The sequence below is a fragment of the Triturus cristatus genome, chromosome 1_1 (genome assembly GCF_964204655.1).
Source record: "Triturus cristatus chromosome 1_1, aTriCri1.1, whole genome shotgun sequence".
Classification (NCBI taxonomy): domain Eukaryota; kingdom Metazoa; phylum Chordata; class Amphibia; order Caudata; family Salamandridae; genus Triturus; species Triturus cristatus.
Window position 1 is genome coordinate 251,237,665 of NC_140579.1, and position 24,505 is coordinate 251,262,169.

The window sequence follows — 24,505 nt, forward strand, 5'->3', positions numbered from 1 at the left end:
TATCAAGGTCGATCCTCAAAAAATGTCATTACCTTCTCGGAGACATCCTCCTCATCGAGTGGCAGCGAAGGAGAACCAGAGAACAGGTTCAAGAGTAGTAACCAAAGTGGTAACTTCCAACGCCCACAACAACAGACTCCTTTTTTAGGGAGAGGCCAACAACGGTCAAGAGGAAGAGTACGATTCAATACACAACCATGGGAGATGACAACCAGACGACAGAATTACAAAAACTAGATCCATCTTTAGTTTTTAACCTATCAAAAAGAACCTTAACCAAAGATGAAAAAAGCATTCTAGAGAAAGGACTATCCTTCGTCCCTACAAAACACACAGACTTCACGAGACTTAAAACAGAGGCAATCGAATTCTGTAGAAAAATAAAACTTAAGACCTTCTTCTTGTTCAATCCACTCACTTCCATTGAGACTCAAAATAACACTGGTCTCAAGAAGAAATCCACCTTTTGTCCACCCTCTAATAAAATCCCAAAAGAGGTAATCACTTTTGAAAAAACTCTACTTTCAGCCATATCAGACATGGAAAACAAGAGAAAATGGGTTAAATTCAACACAACAAGATCTCAAACTGAAGCCCTTCATAAACTTCAAAAAGATACTTCTATTATAATAAAGCAGGCTGACAAAGGTGGATCAATAGTCATCCTTGACAAAGAAGATTACATAAAGGAAGTTACAAGACAACTGGATGATGTCCAGTGCTACAGAAAAATAAATAAAGACCCAACTTCAGAACTCCAGAATATTCTTTTTCCAATTCTTACTGAAGGTCTTGAAGAAGGTTTCCTCTCAAGAAAAGAATTTGAATTCTTGCAAAAAAAAAACCTGAGGACACCTTTGTTCTACGTCCTCCCAAAGATCCATAAAAGTGAAACGGCACCACCCGGTAGACCAATTATCTCTGGCTGCGACTCTTTGTTGGAACCGATTTCAAAATTTGTGGACTATTTCCTGAAACCGTTCATCGCTGAAATACCATCTTTTCTAGCAGATACCACAGACTTAATCAATAAATTACAATCAACGGATTTCACCTCAGAATTGCACCACCTAGTCACACTTGACGTGGTGTCACTTTATACACAAATTCCTCAGGACGAAGGCCTGTTTGTAATTAAAACATACTTGGAAACAAGGCAAAATCCAAAAGTCCCAACTGATTTCATTATGAAATTAGCGACTTTCGCACTCAAAAAGAACTATTTCAACTTTAATGGCGACTTCTATTTCCAAGTAAAAGGAGTGGCTATGGGTTGTCCATTTGCACCCGAATTGGCGATACTCTTCATGGCCAAATATGAGGAGAAATTTGTTTATAACAACAATCCCTTTACTCAGTACATTGGAAAATGGATGCGTTATATCGATGACGTGTTCATGATTTGGACAGGACCTCTTGAACACCTAAGAAACTTCCATGACTGGCTAAACAATCGAACTATGGACATTCAGTTTACTTTAGACCATTCCCAGATAAAAATTGCCTTTCTGGATGTAGAAATTTATCCATCTGATAATACCTTAGCCACTACCCTGTTCAAAAAGACAACTGACAGAAATAAAACCTTACACTTTTCAAGTTACCACCCAAGGAATTTACGCGAGAATTTACTGTATGGCCAATTTTTACGTTTAAGACGTAATTGCCAATTCAAAGATGAATACATGACCCATGCCACAACATTGTCTGAAAATCTGTTAAAAAGAGGATACCCCAAAAAACTCTTGAAAAGAGCAATGAAAAGAGCTTGGTGGACCCCAAGAGAAGTTTTACTACAAAAAACAGAGAGGCAACCACTCCAAAGGATAGTCTGTGTCTCTACATTTTGTCCCAACTCCAATCAAATGAAAAAGTGCATTATACAAAACTGGCATTTGATCAAAAACTTGGATATTTCATTCAACGAAAATCCATTGTTTGCTTTAAAAAAAGACCGTAATATTGCTAACCAAATAGTTCGAGCAGCAATGCCGCAAAAGAAAGCTCCCACTGTGCGGGACTTCATAGGACTCCGACCAATTCAAGGACATCATCGATGCGGCACCTGTATTTGCTGCGACTCCACAATTGAAGGCGAACTTTTTGAACACAACTCCATTTATTGGAAACACCAATCGTTCACCAACTGCAAAAGTAGATCGGTCGTGTATGCAATATGCTGCCCTTGCAAATTCCTAAATATAGGAAAGACCAGCCAAGAAATCAGAACTAGAATTTCCCAACATAAATCTCAGATTAATAAAAAAGTCTTGACAGCACCTCTGGTCAACCATTGGCAAGCGAAAAATCATTCAACTGAAGATTTAAAATGGACAGTTCTTGCCAAAGTCACACGGGACTCACGAGGAGGTGATTTGGAACAAAAAATGTCTAGGACAGAAGCCATGCTAATACTTAAATTCAATACTGCAATCAATGGCCTCAATGAACTCTCTGAACTCCACAATCTAAATTAAAATACTCCCATTTAAGCGAACATTGAACAAGCAATTTTCATCACTCACTTACAGATGAGCCCTGCAATCTTATTCATCCACAAGATGTCTAGCTGACACCTACAAATCATCTAATATTATGCGGTTCTCTGAAAACATAATTTCTCTTTTCAGCACGAGTCTAGCATTCTATACAATTTCAGTTTTGTCATTAACCTCAGAGTAAATACTCTCGGAAATTGTGAGCAGCAGTTTAGTCTCCTTCTACCGTTGAATTTTTAGAACCAATCAGATTACTTTAAAACAACACGACACGTTTCACGTCAACACCAAAGAGCCTGATAACGCTCGGGGATGTGATCAACTAACGCGGAAGTTACGAACCGACAAGCGCGGGCATGCGTTGGGATTTAATGCTTGCAAACAATGACTACGTAACCACAATTATTCAAGCTAAATGTAAGTTCCATATTCTCCCGCATTTTTAACATTGTTTTTAATCTCAGAGTGGACAACTTCGAGACTAGCAACTATTTGTCTTAGTCTCCTTTCTATGCTGATCTTTAAGAACCAATCAGATTACTATAAAATAGGATGACGCGTTCCACGTCAACACCAACGAGACGGACAACGCTGTTGGACTTGATGGACTAATGCGGAAGCAACGAACCGACAAACGCGGGTAAGCTTTCGGTAGCGAATGCCTACAACAACGACTAAGAAATCATAATGATTCTAACTAACCAACGGCTCTATCCTTGACAGCATCAAAAACAATCGAATGGATATTCCAACTGGAATCAACATGACGATCACAACCCAGCGCTAGAACGAGACGCGCCCAAATCGGCCCCCAAGAAGGTAATCTCTCAAACTTTACTAAAACTTACACAAACTGAATTGTCAGAACTACTGCTTTTCCTCAATATATCTAATACACTCCCTTGACCTATCCACAGCACCCAAACGAGGCTGGTTTCTACTTTGCAGACATAGCTGCTACCCTTCCGTCTGCCTTATTAACAAGTAAGCCACCTCCCAATAAGTTCATTCTCTTGAGTCAGACCCTTAATGTATGTGATCACAATTTCCTTTTTTTACTTCTTTTCACCCAGGTCTACTACTATCCACTCCAAATTGCTTGTCTTCACTCTAACAAAGGTAATTTCAGTTTTATAATCCTTGCTAACAGGGCATAGGGGTCATCCTACAAACCTACTACAGGCTTTTCCTTTATCACCCTACAGGTCCTGATGAGAGACCCAGTAACCTAAGGGTCTTGAAACGCGTAGACCTTCATTAAAGACCACAAGAATTTGAAAAACTGCAAATAAGAATCAATCACAGAGATATACATACTCACTCTTCTGTGGTCCTAACTTGAAAAAGTACAAAATACGTTGTTGTTTCGTTTTTTTTTATTCCACAGCCTGTGTGAATGTATGAGTGGACTTGGATGTTTGGTATGTAAGAACAGTATGTGAGTTGAAAAGTGAATAATTGGTGTGACTCTTCAAGTATAAATTGTTTTGCTTCAGTTTCTTTGTGTTTTTAACAAATCGCCTTGGCAATAGGAAGGTGTAATTCTTTACATGATTTAATTAAATATTGATTAAAACAAGCAAAAAAATAAGCTCAAGACATTTTTTTGTTTTTTCTTCAAAAAAATGTCCTCCTAAATAAAATGGAGTTCAAAAAACCAATGCAGTACTAGCAATTCTTTCGTTCAGTCTATGAAGTAGAGGCAGCGGAGTGCAGCCTGTGATGTAGAGGCGGCGGAGTGCAGCCTGGACTGCAGCCTTGAAGTAGAGGCGGCAGAGTGCGGCCTATGAAGTAGAGGCGGCGGATTCCGGTCTATGAAGTACAGGCGGCTGAATGCAGCATATGATGTAGAGGCGGCGGAGAGCGGCCTATGAAGTAGAGGTGGCAGAGAGGTGGCAGAGTGCGGAGTATGATGTAGAGGCGGGGGAGATCGGTGTATGAAGTAGGGGCGGCGGAGTGCAGTCTATGAAGTATAGGCGGCTGAGTGCATTCTATGAAGTAGAGGTGGCGGAGTGCAGCCTGGAGTGCAGCCTATGAAGTGGAGGTGGTGGAGTACAGCCTATGAAGTGGAGGCGGTGGAGTACAGCCAATGAAGTGGAGGCGGTGGAGTGCAGCCAATGAAGTGGAGGTGGCGGAGTGCAGCCTATGAAATAGAGGCGGCGAAGGAGTGTGGCCTATTAAGTAGAGGCGGCGAAGGAGTGCGGCCTATGAAGTAGAGGCGGCAGAGTGCGGGATATGAAGTAGAGGCAGGGGAGAGCAGCCTATGAAGTGGAGGCGGCGGAGTGCACCCTATGAAGTGGGGGCGGCAGAGTGCTGCCTATGAAGTAGAGGGGTGGAGTTGGCATATGAAGTATGGGTGGCACAGAGGTGGCAGATGCGGCGTATGAAGTAGTGGCGGCGGAGTGCGGCGGATGAAGTAGAGGCGGCGGAGTGCAGCCTATGAAGTAGAGGCGGCGGACTGCGGCCTATGATGTAGAGGCGGCGGAGTGCAGCCTATGAAGTAGAGGTGTAGGACTGCGGCCTATGAAGTAGAGGTGGCTGAGTGCAGTCTATGAAGTAGAGGCAGCGGAGTGTGGCCTATGAAGTAGAGGCGGCGTTGTGCAGCCTATGAAGTGGAGGCGGCAGAGTGCAGCCAATGAAATGGAGGTGGCGGAGTGCAGCCTATGAAATAGAGGCGGCGAAGGAGTGTGGCCTATGAAGTAGAGGCGGCGAAGGAGTGCGGCCTATGAAGTAGAGGCGGCAGAGTGCGGAATATGAAGTAGAGGCAGGGGAGAGCAGCCTATGAAGTGGAGGCGGCGGAGTGCACCCTATGAAGTGGGGGCGGCAGAGTGCTGCCTATGAAGTAGAGGGGTGGAGTTGGCATATGAAGTATGGGTGGCACAGAGGTGGCAGATGCGGCGTATGAAGTAGTGGCGGCGGAGTGCGGCGGATGAAGTAGAGGCGGCGGAGTGCAGCCTATGAAGTAGAGGCGGCTGACTGCGGCCTATGATGTAGAGGCGGCGGAGTGCAGCCTATGAAGTAGAGGTGTAGGACTGAGGCCTATGAAGTAGAGGTGGCTGAGTGCAGTCTATGAAGTAGAGGCAGCGGAGTGTAGCCTATGAAGTAGAGGCGGCGTTGTGCAGCCTATGAAGTGGAGGCGGCAGAGTGCAGCCAATGAAGTGGAGGTGGCGGAGTGCAGCCTATGAAGTAGAGGCAGCGGAGGAGTGTGGCCTATGAAGTAGAGGCGGCGGAGGAGTGCGGCCTATGAAGTAGAGGTGGCAGAGTGCAGCCTATGAAGTGGAGGCGGCGGAGTGCAGCCTATAAAGTAGAAGCGGCAGAGTGCAGCCTATGAAGTAGAGGCGGTGGAGTCCAGCCTATGAAGTAGAGGCGGCGGAGTGCAGCCTTTGATGTAGAGGCAGCAGAGGAGTATGGCCTATGAAGTAGAGGCAGTGGAGAAGTGCGGCCTATGAAGTAGAGGCGGCGGAGTGCAGCCTATGAAGTAGAGGTGGCAGAGTGCATCCTACGAAGTAGAGGCGGTGGAGTGCAGCCAATGAAGTAGAGGCGGCAGGGTGCGGCCTATGAAGTAGAGGCGGCTGAGTGCAGCTTCTGAAGTAGAGGCAACAGAGTGCAGACTATGAAGTGGAGGTGGCAGAGTGCAGCCTATGAAGTAGAGGCGGTGGAGTGCGGCTTATGAAGTGGAAGCGGTGGAATACAGTCTATGAAGTAGAGGTGGCGGTGGAGTGCAGCCTATGAAGGAGAGGCGGCGGAGTGTAGTTTATGAAGTGGAGGTGGCAGAATGTGGCCTATGAAGTAGAGGCGGCGGAGTGCAGCCTATGAAGGAGAGGCAGCGGAGTGCGGCCTGAAGTGCAGCCTATGAAGTAGAGGCGGCAGAGGAGTGTGGCCTATGAAGTAGAGGCAGTGCAGGAGTGTGGCCTATGAAGTAGAGGCGGCAGAGTGCGGCCTATGAAGTAGAGGCAGCGGAGTACAGCCTATGAAGTGGAGGCGGCGGAGTGCAGCCTATGAAGTAGAGGCAGCAGAGTGTATCCTATGAAGTAGAGGCTGTGGAGTGCAGCCTATGAAGTAGAGGCTGCAGAGTGCAGCTTATGAAGTAGAGGTGGTGGAGCGCAGCCTTTGAAGTAATGCTGGCGGAGAGGTGGAGGAGTGCAGCGTAGGAAGTAGAGGTGGTGGAGTGCAGCCTACGAAATAGAGGCGGCAGAGTGCGGCCTATGAAGTAGAGGTGGCGGAGTGCGGCATATGAAGCAGAGGCGGCAGAGTGCAGCCTATGAAGGAGAGGCAGCAGAGTGCAGCTTATGAAGTGGAGGCGGTGGAATGTGGTCTATCAAGTACAGGCGGCGGAGTGTGGCCTATGAAGTAGAGGAGGCGGAGAGCGGCCTATGAAGTAGAGGCGGCAGACTGCGGCCTATGAAGTAGAGGCGGCGGATTGTGGTCTGTGAAGTAGAGGCAGCTGAATGCAGCCTATAATGTAGAGGCGGCGGAGTGCAGCCTATGAAGTGGAAGCGGTGGATTTTGGACTATGAAGTAGAGGCGGCAGAGTGCAGCCTATGAAGGAGAGGCGGCTGAGTGCTGTCTATGAAGTAGAGGTGGCGGAGTGCAGCCTGTGATGTAGAGGCGGCGGAGTGCAGCCTGGAGTGCAGCCTTGAAGTAGAGGCGGCAGAGTGCGGCCTATGAAGTAGAGGTGGCGGAGAGCGGCCTATGAAGTAGAGGTGGCAGAGAGGTGGCAGAATGCGGCGTATGAAGTAGAGGCGGCGGAGTGCGGAGTATGAAGTAGAGGCAGCAGAGTGCAGTCTATGAAGTATAGGCGGCTGAGTGCATTCTATGAAGTAGAGGTGGCGGAGTGCAGCCTGGAGTGCAGCCTATGAAGTAAAGGCGGTGGAGTACAGCCTATGAAGTGGAGGCGGTGGAGTACAGCCAATGAAGTGGAGGTGGTGGAGTGCAGCCAATGATGTGGAGGTGGCGGAGTGCAGCCTATGAAGTAGAGGCGGCGAAGGAGTGTGACCTATGAAGTAGAGGCAGCGGAGGAGTGCGGCCTATGAAGTAGAGGCGGCAGAGAGCGGAATATGAAGTAGAGGCAGGGGAGAGCAGCCTATGAAGTGGAGGCGGCGGAGTGCACCCTATGAAGTGGGGGCGGCAGAGTGCAGCCTATGAAGTAGAGGGGCGGAGTTGGCCTATGAAGTATGGGTGGCACAGAGGTGGCAGATGCGGCGTATGAAGTAGTGGCGGCGGAGTAGAGCCTATGAAGTAGAGGCGGTGGAAAGCGGCTTATGAAGTGGAAGCAGTGGAATACAGTCTATGAAGCAGAGGTGGCGGTGGAGTGCAGCCTATGAAGGAGAGGCAGCGGAGTGTAGTTTATGAAGTGGAGGTGGCAGAATGTGGCCTATGAAGTAGAGGCGGCCTGGAGTGCAGCCTATGAAGTAGAGGCGGTGGAGTGCAGCCTTTGAAGTAGTGCCGGCGGAGAGGTGGAGGAGTGCAGCGTACAAATTAGAGGTGGTGGAGTGCGGACTATGAAGTAGAGGTGGGGGAACACGGCCTATGAAGTAGAGGCGGCGGAGTGCACCCTATGAAGTGGATGCGGCAGAGTGCAGCCTATGAAGTAGAGGTGGCACAGAGGTGGCAGATGCGGCATATGAAGTAGAGGCGGTGGAGTGCAGCGGATGAAGTAGAGGCGGCAGAGTGCACACTATGAAGTAGAGGCGGCGGAGTGCAGCCTATAAAGTAGAGGCGGCGGAGTTCAGCCTATGAAGGAGAGGCAGCAGAGTGCAGCTTATGAAGTGGAGGCAGTGGAATGTGGCCTATGAAGTAGAGGTGGCGGAGTGTGGCCTATGAAGTAGAGGTGGCGGAGAGCGGCCTATGAAGTAGAGGCGGCAGACTGCGGCCTATGAAGTAGAGGCGGCGGATTGTGGTCTATGAAGTAGAGGCAGCTGAATGCAGCCTATGATGTAGAGGCGGCGGAGTGCAGCCTATGAAGTGAAAGCGGTGGATTTTGGACTATGAAGTAGAGGTGGCAAAGTGCAGCCTATGAAGGAGAGGCGGCTGAGTGCTGTCTATAAAGTAGATTTACAACAAACAAGTGATGGACGGAATGCTGACAATGCAGACATTCTCCCCCAGTCAAGAGATCTGGGTTAAATCCATCGTTCTTTTGCCCACTACGCCACCCCAGTTTAGACATGGCCATATGCAAATCAGTCTTGACCCTGTGCCTCATGGGAACAGTCCAGCCCGAACTGCCAAGCCATGTCCTCCCTGGACCAGAATCAAGCATCCTAGGACCGGTTTCTGGCTATCAGCCGTCATCAGCCAGGATAGCTTGACTCCAGTGGCGTAGTGAGCACGGGTCCCACGTCTGGGAATACCCATCCCACTTAGGGCGAAAAGCGTTACAACAAACAAGTGATGGACGGAATGCTGACAATGCAGACATTCTCCCCCAGTCAAGAGATCTGGGTTAAATCCATCGTTCTTTTGCCCACTACGCCACCCCAGTTTAGACATGGCCATATGCAAATCAGTCTTGACCCTGTGCCTCATGGGAACAGTCCAGCCCGAACTGCCAAGCCATGTCCTCCCTGGACCAGAATCAAGCATCCTAGGACCGGTTTCTGGCTATCAGCCATCATCAGCCAGGATAGCTTGACTCCAGTGGCGTAGTGAGCACGGGTCCCACGTCTGGGAATACCCATCCCACTTAGGGCGAAAAGCGTTACAACAAACAAGTGATGGACGGAATGCTGACAATGCAGACATTCTCCCCCAGTCAAGAGATCTGGGTTAAATCCATCGTTCTTTTGCCCACTACGCCACCCCAGTTTAGACATGGCCATATGCAAATCAGTCTTGACCCTGTGCCTCATGGGAACAGTCCAGCCCGAACTGCCAAGCCATGTCCTCCCTGGACCAGAATCAAGCATCCTAGGACCGGTTTCTGGCTATCAGCCGTCATCAGCCAGGATAGCTTGACTCCAGTGGCGTAGTGAGCACGGGTCCCACGTCTGGGAATACCCATCCCACTTAGGGCGAAAAGCGTTACAACAAACAAGTGATGGACGGAATGCTGACAATGCAGACATTCTCCCCCAGTCAAGAGATCTGGGTTAAATCCATCGTTCTTTTGCCCACTACGCCACCCCAGTTTAGACATGGCCATATGCAAATCAGTCTTGACCCTGTGCCTCATGGGAACAGTCCAGCCCGAACTGCCAAGCCATGTCCTCCCTGGACCAGAATCAAGCATCCTAGGACCGGTTTCTGGCTATCAGCCGTCATCAGCCAGGATAGCTTGACTCCAGTGGCGTAGTGAGCACGGGTCCCACGTCTGGGAATACCCATCCCACTTAGGGCGAAAAGCGTTACAACAAACAAGTGATGGACGGAATGCTGACAATGCAGACATTCTCCCCCAGTCAAGAGATCTGGGTTAAATCCATCGTTCTTTTGCCCACTACGCCACCCCAGTTTAGACATGGCCATATGCAAATCAGTCTTGACCCTGTGCCTCATGGGAACAGTCCAGCCCGAACTGCCAAGCCATGTCCTCCCTGGACCAGAATCAAGCATCCTAGGACCGGTTTCTGGCTATCAGCCGTCATCAGCCAGGATAGCTTGACTCCAGTGGCGTAGTGAGCACGGGTCCCACGTCTGGGAATACCCATCCCACTTAGGGCGAAAAGCGTTACAACAAACAAGTGATGGACGGAATGCTGACAATGCAGACATTCTCCCCCAGTCAAGAGATCTGGGTTAAATCCATCGTTCTTTTGCCCACTACGCCACCCCAGTTTAGACATAGCCATATGCAAATCAGTCTTGACCCTGTGCCTCATGGGAACAGTCCAGCCCGAACTGCCAAGCCATGTCCTCCCTGGACCAGAATCAAGCATCCTAGGACCGGTTTCTGGCTATCAGCCGTCATCAGCCAGGATAGCTTGACTCCAGTGGCGTAGTGAGCACGGGTCCCACGTCTGGGAATACCCATCCCACTTAGGGCGAAAAGCGTTACAACAAACAAGTGATGGACGGAATGCTGACAATGCAGACATTCTCCCCCAGTCAAGAGATCTGGGTTAAATCCATCGTTCTTTTGCCCACTACGCCACCCCAGTTTAGACATGGCCATATGCAAATCAGTCTTGACCCTGTGCCTCATGGGAACAGTCCAGCCCGAACTGCCAAGCCATGTCCTCCCTGGACCAGAATCAAGCATCCTAGGACCGGTTTCTGGCTATCAGCCGTCATCAGCCAGGATAGCTTGACTCCAGTGGCGTAGTGAGCACGGGTCCCACGTCTGGGAATACCCATCCCACTTAGGGCGAAAAGCGTTACAACAAACAAGTGATGGACGGAATGCTGACAATGCAGACATTCTCCCCCAGTCAAGAGATCTGGGTTAAATCCATCGTTCTTTTGCCCACTACGCCACCCCAGTTTAGACATGGCCATATGCAAATCAGTCTTGACCCTGTGCCTCATGGGAACAGTCCAGCCCGAACTGCCAAGCCATGTCCTCCCTGGACCAGAATCAAGCATCCTAGGACCGGTTTCTGGCTATCAGCCGTCATCAGCCAGGATAGCTTGACTCCAGTGGCGTAGTGAGCACGGGTCCCACGTCTGGGAATACCCATCCCACTTAGGGCGAAAAGCGTTACAACAAACAAGTGATGGACGGAATGCTGACAATGCAGACATTCTCCCCCAGTCAAGAGATCTGGGTTAAATCCATCGTTCTTTTGCCCACTACGCCACCCCAGTTTAGACATGGCCATATGCAAATCAGTCTTGACCCTGTGCCTCATGGGAACAGTCCAGCCCGAACTGCCAAGCCATGTCCTCCCTGGACCAGAATCAAGCATCCTAGGACCGGTTTCTGGCTATCAGCCGTCATCAGCCAGGGAAGACATGACTTGGCAGTTCGGGCTGGACTGTTCCCATGAGGCACAGGGTCAAGACTGATTTGCATATGGCCATGTCTGAACTGGGGTGGCGTGGTGAGCAAAATAACGATGGATTAAACCCAGATCTGTGACTGGGGGTGAATGTTTTGCCATTGTGCAACATTCCGTCCATCATATTGTGTGTTTTGCTGTTCACCCTATGTGGGAAGGGTATGCCCAGACGTGGGTCCCGTGCTCACTATGCCACTGGAGTCAAGCTATCCTGGCTGATGACGGCTGATAGCCAGAAACCGGTCCTAGGATGCTTGATTCCGGTCCAGGGAAGACATGACTTGGCAGTTCGGGCTGGACTGTTCCCATGAGGCACAGGGTCAAGACTGATTTGCATATGGCCATGTCTGAACTGGGGTGGCGTGGTGAGCAAAATAACGATGGATTAAACCCAGATCTGTGACTGGGGGTGAATGTTTTGCCATTGTGCAACATTCCGTCCATCATATTGTGTGTTTTGCTGTTCACCCTATGTGGGAAGGGTATGCCCAGACGTGGGTCCCGTGCTCACTATGCCACTGGAGTCAAGCTATCCTGGCTGATGACGGCTGATAGCCAGAAACCGGTCCTAGGATGCTTGATTCCGGTCCAGGGAAGACATGACTTGGCAGTTCGGGCTGGACTGTTCCCATGAGGCACAGGGTCAAGACTGATTTGCATATGGCCATGTCTGAACTGGGGTGGCGTGGTGAGCAAAATAACGATGGATTAAACCCAGATCTGTGACTGGGGGTGAATGTTTTGCCATTGTGCAACATTCCGTCCATCATATTGTGTGTTTTGCTGTTCACCCTATGTGGGAAGGGTATGCCCAGACGTGGGTCCCGTGCTCACTATGCCACTGGAGTCAAGCTATCCTGGCTGATGACGGCTGATAGCCAGAAACCGGTCCTAGGATGCTTGATTCCGGTCCAGGGAAGACATGACTTGGCAGTTCGGGCTGGACTGTTCCCATGAGGCACAGGGTCAAGACTGATTTGCATATGGCCATGTCTGAACTGGGGTGGCGTGGTGAGCAAAATAACGATGGATTAAACCCAGATCTGTGACTGGGGGTGAATGTTTTGCCATTGTGCAACATTCCGTCCATCATATTGTGTGTTTTGCTGTTCACCCTATGTGGGAAGGGTATGCCCAGACGTGGGTCCCGTGCTCACTATGCCACTGGAGTCAAGCTATCCTGGCTGATGACGGCTGATAGCCAGAAACCGGTCCTAGGATGCTTGATTCCGGTCCAGGGAAGACATGACTTGGCAGTTCGGGCTGGACTGTTCCCATGAGGCACAGGGTCAAGACTGATTTGCATATGGCCATGTCTGAACTGGGGTGGCGTGGTGAGCAAAATAACGATGGATTAAACCCAGATCTGTGACTGGGGGTGAATGTTTTGCCATTGTGCAACATTCCGTCCATCATATTGTGTGTTTTGCTGTTCACCCTATGTGGGAAGGGTATGCCCAGACGTGGGTCCCGTGCTCACTATGCCACTGGAGTCAAGCTATCCTGGCTGATGACGGCTGATAGCCAGAAACCGGTCCTAGGATGCTGGATTCCGGTCCAGGGAAGACATGACTTGGCAGTTCGGGCTGGACTGTTCCCATGAGGCACAGGGTCAAGACTGATTTGCATATGGCCATGTCTGAACTGGGGTGGCGTGGTGAGCAAAATAACGATGGATTAAACCCAGATCTGTGACTGGGGGTGAATGTTTTGCCATTGTGCAACATTCCGTCCATCATATTGTGTGTTTTGCTGTTCACCCTATGTGGGAAGGGTATGCCCAGACGTGGGTCCCGTGCTCACTATGCCACTGGAGTCAAGCTATCCTGGCTGATGACGGCTGATAGCCAGAAACCGGTCCTAGGATGCTTGATTCCGGTCCAGGGAAGACATGACTTGGCAGTTCGGGCTGGACTGTTCCCATGAGGCACAGGGTCAAGACTGATTTGCATATGGCCATGTCTGAACTGGGGTGGCGTGGTGAGCAAAATAACGATGGATTAAACCCAGATCTGTGACTGGGGGTGAATGTTTTGCCATTGTGCAACATTCCGTCCATCATATTGTGTGTTTTGCTGTTCACCCTATGTGGGAAGGGTATGCCCAGACGTGGGTCCCGTGCTCACTATGCCACTGGAGTCAAGCTATCCTGGCTGATGACGGCTGATAGCCAGAAACCGGTCCTAGGATGCTTGATTCTGGTCCAGGGAAGACATGACTTGGCAGTTCGGGCTGGACTGTTCCCATGAGGCACAGGGTCAAGACTGATTTGCATATGGCCATGTCTGAACTGGGGTGGCGTGGTGAGCAAAATAACGATGGATTAAACCCAGATCTGTGACTGGGGGTGAATGTTTTGCCATTGTGCAACATTCCGTCCATCATATTGTGTGTTTTGCTGTTCACCCTATGTGGGAAGGGTATGCCCAGACGTGGGTCCCATGCTCACTATGCCACTGGAGTCAAGCTATCCTGGCTGATGACGGCTGATAGCCAGAAACCGGTCCTAGGATGCTTGATTCCGGTCCAGGGAAGACATGACTTGGCAGTTCGGGCTGGACTGTTCCCATGAGGCACAGGGTCAAGACTGATTTGCATATGGCCATGTCTGAACTGGGGTGGCGTGGTGAGCAAAATAACGATGGATTAAACCCAGATCTGTGACTGGGGGTGAATGTTTTGCCATTGTGCAACATTCCGTCCATCATATTGTGTGTTTTGCTGTTCACCCTATGTGGGAAGGGTATGCCCAGACGTGGGTCCCGTGCTCACTATGCCACTGGAGTCAAGCTATCCTGGCTGATGACGGCTGATAGCCAGAAACCGGTCCTAGGATGCTTGATTCCGGTCCAGGGAAGACATGACTTGGCAGTTCGGGCTGGACTGTTCCCATGAGGCACAGGGTCAAGACTGATTTGCATATGGCCATGTCTGAACTGGGGTGGCGTGGTGAGCAAAATAACGATGGATTAAACCCAGATCTGTGACTGGGGGTGAATGTTTTGCCATTGTGCAACATTCCGTCCATCATATTGTGTGTTTTGCTGTTCACCCTATGTGGGAAGGGTATGCCCAGACGTGGGTCCCGTGCTCACTATGCCACTGGAGTCAAGCTATCCTGGCTGATGACGGCTGATAGCCAGAAACCGGTCCTAGGATGCTTGATTCCGGTCCAGGGAAGACATGACTTGGCAGTTCGGGCTGGACTGTTCCCATGAGGCACAGGGTCAAGACTGATTTGCATATGGCCATGTCTGAACTGGGGTGGCGTGGTGAGCAAAATAACGATGGATTAAACCCAGATCTGTGACTGGGGGTGAATGTTTTGCCATTGTGCAACATTCCGTCCATCATATTGTGTGTTTTGCTGTTCACCCTATGTGGGAAGGGTATGCCCAGACGTGGGTCCCGTGCTCACTATGCCACTGGAGTCAAGCTATCCTGGCTGATGACGGCTGATAGCCAGAAACCGGTCCTAGGATGCTTGATTCCGGTCCAGGGAAGACATGACTTGGCAGTTCGGGCTGGACTGTTCCCATGAGGCACAGGGTCAAGACTGATTTGCATATGGCCAACTCTGAACTGGGGTGGCGTGGTGAGCAAAATAACGATGGATTAAACCCAGATCTGTGACTGGGGGTGAATGTTTTGCCATTGTGCAACATTCCGTCCATCATATTGTGTGTTTTGCTGTCTATAAAGTAGAGGCAGCGGAGTGCGGCCTATGAAGTAGAGGCAGCGGATTCCGGTCTATGAAGTAGAGGGGGCTGAATGCAGCATATGATGTAGAGGCGGCGGAGAGCGGCCTATGAAGTAGAGGTGGCAGAGAGGTAGCAGAGTGCGGCGTATGATGTAGAGGCGGGGGAGATCGGCGTATGAAGTAGAGGTGGCGGAGTGCAGCCTGGAGTGCATCCTATGAAGTGGAGGTGGTGGAGTACAGCCTATGAAGTGGAGGCGGTGGAGTACAGCCAATGAAGTGGAGGCGGTGGAGTGCAGCCAATGAAGTGGAGGTGGCGGAGTGCAGCCTATGAAGTAGAGGCGGCGAAGGAGTGTGGCCTATGAAGTAGAGGCGGCGGAGGAGTGCGGCCTATAAAGTAGAGGCGGCAGAGTGCGGAATATGAAGTAGAGGCAGGGGAGAGCAGCCTATGAAGTGGAGGCGGCGGAGTGCACCCTATGAAGTGGGGGCGGCAGAGTGCTGCCTATGAAGTAGAGGGGCGGAGTTGGCATATGAAGTATGGGTGGCACAGAGGTGGCAGATGCGGCGTATGAAGTAGTGGCGGCGGAGTGCGGCGGATGAAGTAGAGGCGGCGGAGTGCAGCCTATGAAGTAGAGGTGGCGGACTGCGGCCTATGATGTAGAGGCAGCGGAGTGCAGCCTATGAAGTAGAGGCGTAGGACTGCGGCCTATGAAGTAGAGGTGGCTGAGTGCAGTCTATGAAGTAGAGGCAGCGGAGTGTAGCCTATGAAGTAGAGGCGGTGTTGTGCAGTCTATGCAGTGGAGGCGGCGGAGTGCAGCCTATGAAGTTGAGGTGGCGGAGTGCAGCCAATGAAGTGGAGGTGGAGGAGTGCAGCCTATGAAGTAGAGGCAGCGGAGGAGTGTGGCCAATGAAGTAGAGGCGGTGGAGGAGTGCCGCCTATGAAGTAGAGGTGGCGGAGTGCAGCCTATGAAGTGGAGGCGGCAGAGTGCAGCCTATAAAGTAGAGGCCGCAGAGTGCAGCCTATGAAGTAGAGGCGGTGGAGTCTAGCCTATGAAGTAGAGGCGGCGGAGTACAGCCTTTGATGTAGAGGCGGCAGAGGATTATGGCCTATGAAGTAGAGGCGGTGGAGAAGTGCGGCCTATGAAGTAGAGGTGGCGGAGTGCGGCCTATGAAGTAGAGGTGGCAGAGTGCATCCTATGAAGTAGAGGCGGTGGAATGCAGCCTATGAAGTAGAGGCGGCGGAGTGCGGCCTATGAAGTAGAGGCGGCTGAGGGCAGCTTCTGAAGTAGAGCAAAATAACGATGGATTAAACCCAGATCTGTGACTGGGGGTGAATGTTTTGCCATTGTGCAACATTCCGTCCATCATATTGTGTGTTTTGCTGTCTATAAAGTAGAGGCAGCGGAGTGCGGCCTATGAAGTAGAGGCAGCGGATTCCGGTCTATGAAGTAGAGGGGGCTGAATGCAGCATATGATGTAGAGGCGGCGGAGAGCGGCCTATGAAGTAGAGGTGGCAGAGAGGTAGCAGAGTGCGGCGTATGATGTAGAGGCGGGGGAGATCGGCGTATGAAGTAGAGGTGGCGGAGTGCAGCCTGGAGTGCATCCTATGAAGTGGAGGTGGTGGAGTACAGCCTATGAAGTGGAGGCGGTGGAGTACAGCCAATGAAGTGGAGGCGGTGGAGTGCAGCCAATGAAGTGGAGGTGGCGGAGTGCAGCCTATGAAGTAGAGGCGGCGAAGGAGTGTGGCCTATGAAGTAGAGGCGGCGGAGGAGTGCGGCCTATAAAGTAGAGGCGGCAGAGTGCGGAATATGAAGTAGAGGCAGGGGAGAGCAGCCTATGAAGTGGAGGCGGCGGAGTGCACCCTATGAAGTGGGGGCGGCAGAGTGCTGCCTATGAAGTAGAGGGGCGGAGTTGGCATATGAAGTATGGGTGGCACAGAGGTGGCAGATGCGGCGTATGAAGTAGTGGCGGCGGAGTGCGGCGGATGAAGTAGAGGCGGCGGAGTGCAGCCTATGAAGTAGAGGTGGCGGACTGCGGCCTATGATGTAGAGGCAGCGGAGTGCAGCCTATGAAGTAGAGGCGTAGGACTGCGGCCTATGAAGTAGAGGTGGCTGAGTGCAGTCTATGAAGTAGAGGCAGCGGAGTGTAGCCTATGAAGTAGAGGCGGTGTTGTGCAGTCTATGCAGTGGAGGCGGCGGAGTGCAGCCTATGAAGTTGAGGTGGCGGAGTGCAGCCAATGAAGTGGAGGTGGAGGAGTGCAGCCTATGAAGTAGAGGCAGCGGAGGAGTGTGGCCAATGAAGTAGAGGCGGTGGAGGAGTGCCGCCTATGAAGTAGAGGTGGCGGAGTGCAGCCTATGAAGTGGAGGCGGCAGAGTGCAGCCTATAAAGTAGAGGCCGCAGAGTGCAGCCTATGAAGTAGAGGCGGTGGAGTCTAGCCTATGAAGTAGAGGCGGCGGAGTACAGCCTTTGATGTAGAGGCGGCAGAGGATTATGGCCTATGAAGTAGAGGCGGTGGAGAAGTGCGGCCTATGAAGTAGAGGTGGCGGAGTGCGGCCTATGAAGTAGAGGTGGCAGAGTGCATCCTATGAAGTAGAGGCGGTGGAATGCAGCCTATGAAGTAGAGGCGGCGGAGTGCGGCCTATGAAGTAGAGGCGGCTGAGGGCAGCTTCTGAAGTAGAGGCAACAGAGTGCAGACTATGAAGTGGAGGCGGTGGAGTGCAGCCTATGAAGTAGAGGCGGCGGAGTGCAGCCTATGAAGTAGAGGTGGCAGAGTGCAGCCTATGAAGGAGAGGCAGTGGAGTGCGGCTTATGAAGTGAAAGTGGTGGAATACAGTCTATGAAGTAGAGGTGACGGTGCAGTGCAGCCTATGAAGGAGAGGCGGCGGAGTGTAGTTTATGAAGTGGAGGTGGCAGAATGTGGCCTATGAAGTAGAGGCGGTGGAGTGCAGCCTTTGAAGTAGTGCCGGCGGAGAGGTGAAGGAGTGCAGAGTACGAAGTAGAGGTGGTGGAGTGCGGACTATGAAGTAGAGGCAGGGAAGAGCGGCCTATGAAGTGGAGGCGGCGGAGTGCACCCTATGAAGTGGATGCGGCAGAGTGCAGACTATGAAGTAGAGGCGGCGGAGTGCGGCCTATGAAGTAGAGGCGGCGGAGTTCAGCCTATGAAGGAGAGGCGGCAGAGTGCAGCTTATGAAGTGGAGGCGGTAGAGTGTGGCCTATGAAGTACAGGCGGCGGAGTGTGGCCTATGAAGTAGAGATGGCGGAGAGCGGCCTATGAAGTGGAGGCGGCAGACTGTGGCCTATGAAATAGAGGCGGCGGATTGTGGTCTATGAAGTAGAGGCAGCTGAATGCAGCCTATGATGTAGAGGCGGCGGAGTGCAGCCTATGAAGTGGAAGCTGTGGATTTTGGACTATGAAGTAGAGGCGGCAGAGTGCAGCCTATGAAGGAGAGGCGGCTGAGTGCTGTCTATGAAGTAGAGGCAGCGGAGTGCAGCCTGTGATGTGGAGGCGGCAGAGTGCAGCCTGGAGTGCAGCCTTGAAGTAGAGGCAGCAGAGTGCGGCCTATGAAGTAGAGGCGGTGGATTACGGTCTATGAAGTAGAGGCGGCTGAATGCAGCATATGATGTAGAGGCGGCAGAGAGCGGCCTATGAAGTAGAGGTGGCAGAGTGCGGCGTATGAAGTAGAGGTCGGCGGAGTGCAGTGTATGAAGTATAGGCGGCGGAGTGCAGTCTATGAAGTATAGTCGGCTGAGTGCATTCTATGAAGTAGAGGTGGCGGAGTGCAGCCTGGGGTGCAGCCTATGAAGTGGAGGCGGTGGAGTACAGCCCATGAAGTGGAGGCGGTGGAGTACAGCCTATGAAGTGGAGGCGGTGGAGTGCAGCCAATGATGTGGAGTTGGCGGAGTGCAGCCTATGAAGTAGAGGCGGCAAAGGAGTGTGGCCTATGAAGTAGAGGTGGCGGAGGAGTGCATCCTATGAAGTAGAGGCGGCAGAGTGCAGCCTATGAAGTGGAGGCGGCGAAGTGCAGCCTATGAAGTAGAGGTGGCAGAGTGCGGCCTATGAAGTAGAGGCGGTGGAGTCCAGCCTATGAAGTAGAGGCGGCGGAGTGCAGCCTTTGATGTAGAGGTGGCGGAGTGCAGCCTGGAGTGCGGCCTTTGAAGTAGAGGCGGCAGAGGAGTGTGGCCTATGAAGTAGAGGTGGTGCAGGAGTGCGGCCTATGAAGTAGAGGCAGCAGAGTGCGGCCTATGAAGTAGAGGCAGCGGAGTACAGCCTATGAAGTGGAGGCAGCGGAGTGCAGCCTATGAAGTAGAGGCAGCAGAGTGTATCCTATGAAGTAGAGGTGGTGGAGTGCAGCCTATGAAGTAGAGGCGGCAGAGTGCGGAATATGAAGTAGAGTCAGGGGAGAGCAGCCTATGAAGTGGAGGCGGCGGAATGCACCCTATGAAGTGGGGGCGGCAGAGTGCTGCCTATGAAGTAGAGGGGTGGAGTTGGCATATGAAGTATGGGTGGCACAGAGGTGGCAGATGCGGCGTATGAAGTAGTGGCGGCGGAGTGTGGCGGATAAAGTAGAGGCGGTGGAGTGCAGCCTATGAAGCAGAGGCGGCGGACTGCGGCCTATGATGTAGAGTCGGCAGAGTGCAGCCTATGAAGTAGAGGTGTAGGACTGCGGTCTATGAAGTAGAGGTGGCTGAGTGCAGTCTATGAAGTAGAGGCAGCGGAGTGTAGCCTATGAAGTAGAGGCGGCGTTGTGCAGCCTATGAAGTGGAGGCGGAGGAGTGCAGCCTATGAAGTTGAGGTGGCGGAGTGCAGCCAATGAAGTGGAGGTGGCAGAGTGCAGCCTATGAAGTAGAGGCAGCGGAGGAGTGTGGCCAATGAAGTAGAGGCGGTAGAGGAGTGCCGCCTATGAAGTAGAGGTGGCGGTGTGCAGCCTATGAAGTGGAGGCGGCGGAGTGCAGCCTATAAAGTAGAGGCGGCAGAGTGCAGCCTATGAAGTAGAGGCGGTGGAGTCTAGCCTATGAAGTAGAGGCGGCGGAGTGCAGCATTTGATGTAGAGGCGGCAGAGGATTATGGCCTATGAAGTAGAGGCGGTGGAGAAGTGCGGCCTATGAAGTAGAGGCGGCTGAGGGCAGCTTCTGAAGTAGAGGCAACAGAGTGCAGACTATGAAGTGGAGGTGGTGGAGTGCAGCCTATGAAGTAGAGGCGGCGGAGTGCAGCCTATGAAGTAGAGGTGGCAGAGTGCAGCCTATGACGTAGAGGCGGTGGAGTGCGGCTTATGAAGTGAAAGTGGTGGAATACAGTCTATGAAGTAGAGGTGGCGGTGGAGTGCAGCCTATGAAGGAGAGGCGGTGGAGTGTAGTTTATGAAGTGGAGGTGGCAGAATGTGGCCTATGAAGTAGAGGCGGTGGAGTGCAGCCTTTGAAGTAGTGCCGGCGGAGAGGTGAAGTAGTGCAGAGTACGAAGTAGAGGTGGTGGAGTGCGGACTATGAAGTAGAGGCAGGGGAGCGCGGCCTATGAAGTGGAGGCGGCGGAGTGCACCCTATGAAGTGGATGCGGCAGAGTGCAGACTATGAAGTAGAGGCGGCGGAGTGCAGCCTATGAAGTAGAGGCGGCGGAGTTCAGCCTATGAAGGAGAGGCGGCAGAGTGCAGCTTATGAAGTGGAGGCGGTAGAATGTGGCCTATGAAGTACAGGCGGCAGAGTGTGGCCTATGAAGTAGAGATGGCGGAGAGCGGCCTATGAAGTGGAGGCGGAAGACTGCGGCCTATGAAATAGAGGCGGCGGATTGTGGTCTATGAAGTAGAGGCAGCTGAATGCAGCCTATGATGTAGAGGCGACCGAGTGCAGCCTATGAAGTGGAAGCTGTGGATTTTGGACTATGAAGTAGAGGCGGCAGAGTGCAGCCTATGAAGGAGAGGCGGCTGAGTGCTGTCTATGAAGTAGAGGCAGCGGAGTGCAGCCTGTGATGTGGAGGCGGCGGAGTGCAGCCTGGAGTGCAGCCTTGAAGTAGAGGCGGCAGAGTGCGGCCTATGAAGTAGAGGCGGTGAAATACGGTCTATGAAGTAGAGGCGGCTGAATGCAGCATATGATGTAGAGGCGGCAGAGAGCAGCCTATGAAGTAGAGGTGGCAGAGTGCGGCGTATGAAGTAGAGGCGGCGTAGTGCAGCGTATGAAGTAGAGGCGGCGGAGTGCAGTCTATGAAGTATAGTCGGCTGAGTGCATTCTATGAAGTAGAGGTGGCGGAGTGCAGCCTGAGGTGCAGCCTATGAAGTGGAGGCGGTGGAGTACAGCCTATGAAGAGGAGGCAGTGGAGTACAGCCTATGAAGTGGAGGCGGCAGAGTGCAGCCAATGATGTGGAGGTGGCGGAGTGCAGCCTATGAAGTAGAGGCGGCGAAGGAGTGTGGCCTATGAAGTAGAGGCGGCGGAGGAGTGCGTCCTATGAAGTAGAGGCGGCAGAGTGCAGCCTATGAAGTAGAGGCAGCGGTGTCTGGTCTATGAAGTAGAGGCGGCTGAATGCAGCATATGATGTAGAGGCGGCGGAGAGCGGCCTATGAAGTAGAGGTGGCACAGAGGTAGCAGAGTGCGGCGTATGATGTAGAGGCAGGGGAGATCGGCGTATGAAGTAGAGGTGGCGGAGTGCAGCCTGGAGTGCATCCTATGAAGTGGAGGTGGTGGACTACAGCCTATGAAGTGGAGGTGGCGGAGTGCAGCCTATGAAGTAGAGGCGGCGAAGGAGTGTGGCTTATAAAGTAGAGGCGGCGGAGGAGTGCGGCCTATGAAGTAGAGGCGGCAGAGTGCGGAATATGAAGTAGAGGCAGGGGAGAGCAGCCTATGAAGTGGAGGCGGCGGAGTGCACCCTATGAAGTGGGGGCGGCAGAGTGCTGCCTATGAAGTAGAGGGGCGGAGTTGGCATATGAAGTATGGGTGGCACAGAGGTGGCAGATGCAGCATATGAAGTAGTGGCAGCGGAGTGCGGCGGATAAAGTAGAGGCGGCGGAGTGCAGCCTATGAAGTAGAGGTGGCAGACTGCGGCCTATGATGTAGAGGCGGCGGAGTGCAGCCTATGAAGTAGAGGTGTAGGACTGCGGCCTATGAAGTAGAGGTGGCTGAGTGCAGTCTATATAGTAGAGGCAGCGGAGTGTAGCCTATGAAGTAGAGGCGGCGTTTTGCAGTCTATGAAGTGGAGGTGGCGGAGTGCAGCCTATGAAGTTGAGGTGGCGGAGTGCAGCCAATGAAGTGGTGGTGGAAGAGTGCAGCCTATGAAGTAGAGGCAGCAGAGGAGTGTGGCCAATGAAGTAGAGGCGGTGGAGGAGTGCCGCCTATGAAGTAGAGGTGGCGGAGTGCAGCCTAGTAAGTGGAGGCGGTGGAGTGCAGCCTATAAAGTAGAGGCGGCAGAGTGCAGCCTATGAAGTAGAGGCGGTGGAGTCTAGCCTATGAAGTAGAGGCGGCGGAGTGCAGCCTTTGATGGAGAGGCGGCAGAGGATTATGGCCTATGAAGTAGAGGCAGTGGAGAAGTGTGGCCTATGAAGTAGAGGTGGCGGAGTGCGGCCTATGAAGTAGAGGTGGCAGAGTGCATCCTATGAAGTAGAGGCGGTGGAATGCAGCCTATGAAGTAGAGGCGGTGGAGTGCGGCCTATGAAGTAGAGGCGGCTGAGGGCAGCTTCTGAAGTAGAGGCAACAGAGTGCAGACTATGAAGTGGAGGCGGTGGAGTGCAGCCTATGAAGTAGAGGCGGCGGAGTGCAGCCTATGAAGTATAGGTGGCAGAGTGCAGCCTATGAAGTAGAGGCGGTGGAGTGCGGCTTATGAAGTAAAAGTGGTGGAATACAGTCTATGAAGTAGAGGTGGCGGTGGAGTGCAGCCTATGAAGGAGAGGCGGCGGAGTGTAGTTTATGAAGTGGAGGTGGCAGAATGTGGCCTATGAAGTAGAGGCAGTGGAGTGCAGCCTTTGAAGTAGTGCCGGCGGAGAGGTGAAGGAGTGCAGAGTACGAAGTAGAGGTGGTGGAGTGCGGACTATGAAGTAGAGGCAGGGGAGCGCGGCCTATGAAGTGGAGGCGGCGGACTGCACCCTATGAAGTGGATGCGGCAGAGTGCAGACTATGAAGTAGAGGCGGCGGAGTGCGGCCTATGAAGTAGAGGCGGCGGAGTTCAGCCTATGAAGGAGAGGCGGCAGAGTGCAGCTTATGAAGTGGAGGCAGTAGAATGTGGCCTATGAAGTACAGGCGGCGGAGTGTGGCCTATGAAGTAGAGATGGCGGAGAGCGGCCTATGAAGTGGAGGCGGCAGAGTGCAGCCAATGATGTGGAGGTGGCGGAGTGCAGCCTATGAAGTAGAGGCGGCGAAGGAGTGTGGCCTATTAAGTAGAGGCGGCGGAGGAGTGCGTCCTATGAAGTAGAGGCGGCAGAGTGCAGCCTATGAAGTAGAGGCAGCGGATTCCGGTCTATGAAGTAGAGGCGGCTGAATGCAGCATATGATGTAGAGGCGGCTGAGAGCGGCCTATGAAGTAGAGGCGGCGGAGTGCAGCCTTTGATGTAGAGGTGGCGGAGTGCAGCCTGGAGTGCGGCCTTTGAAGTAGAGGCGGCACAGAGGTGGCAGAGTGCGGCATATGAAGTAGAGGCGGCAGAGTGTGGCGGATGAAGTAGAGGCGGCGGAGTGCAGACTATGAAGTAGACGTGGAGGAGTGTAGACTATGAAGTAGAGGCGGCTGAGTGCAGCCTATGAAGTAGAGGTGGCGGAGTGCGGCCTATGAAGTAGAGGTGAAAGAGAGGTGCGGCCTATGAAGTAGAGGCAGCGGAGGAGTTTGGCCTATGAAGTAGAGGCGGCAGAGTGCGGCCTATGAAGTAGTGGCAGCGGAGGAGTTCAGCCTATAAAGTAGAGGCGGTGGATTCCGGTCTATGAAGTAGAGGCGGCTGAATGCAGCCTATGATGTAGAGGCGGCGGAAAGTGGCCTATGAAGTCGAGGCGGCGGAGTGTGGCCTCTGAAATAGAGGCGATGGATTCCGGCCTATGAAGTAGAGGCAGAGGAATACAGCCTATGAAGTAGAGGCGGCGGATTGCGGTCTATGAAGTAGAGGAGCCTGAATGCAGCCTATGAAGTAGAGGCGGCAGAGTGCGGAATATGAAGTAGAGGTCGGTGGAGTGCGGCCTATGAGTTAGAGACGGCGGAGTGCGTTCTCTGAAGTAGAGGCGGCAGAGTGCAGAATATGAAGTAGAGGTGGTGGAGTGCGGCCCATGAAGTGGAGGCGGTGGAGTGCGGCCTATGAAGTAGAGGCAGTGGAGGAGTTCAGCCTATGAAGTAGAGGCGGCGGATTCCGGTCTATGAAGTAGAGGCGGCTGAATGCAGCCTATGATGTAGAGGTGGCAGAAAGTGGCCTATGAA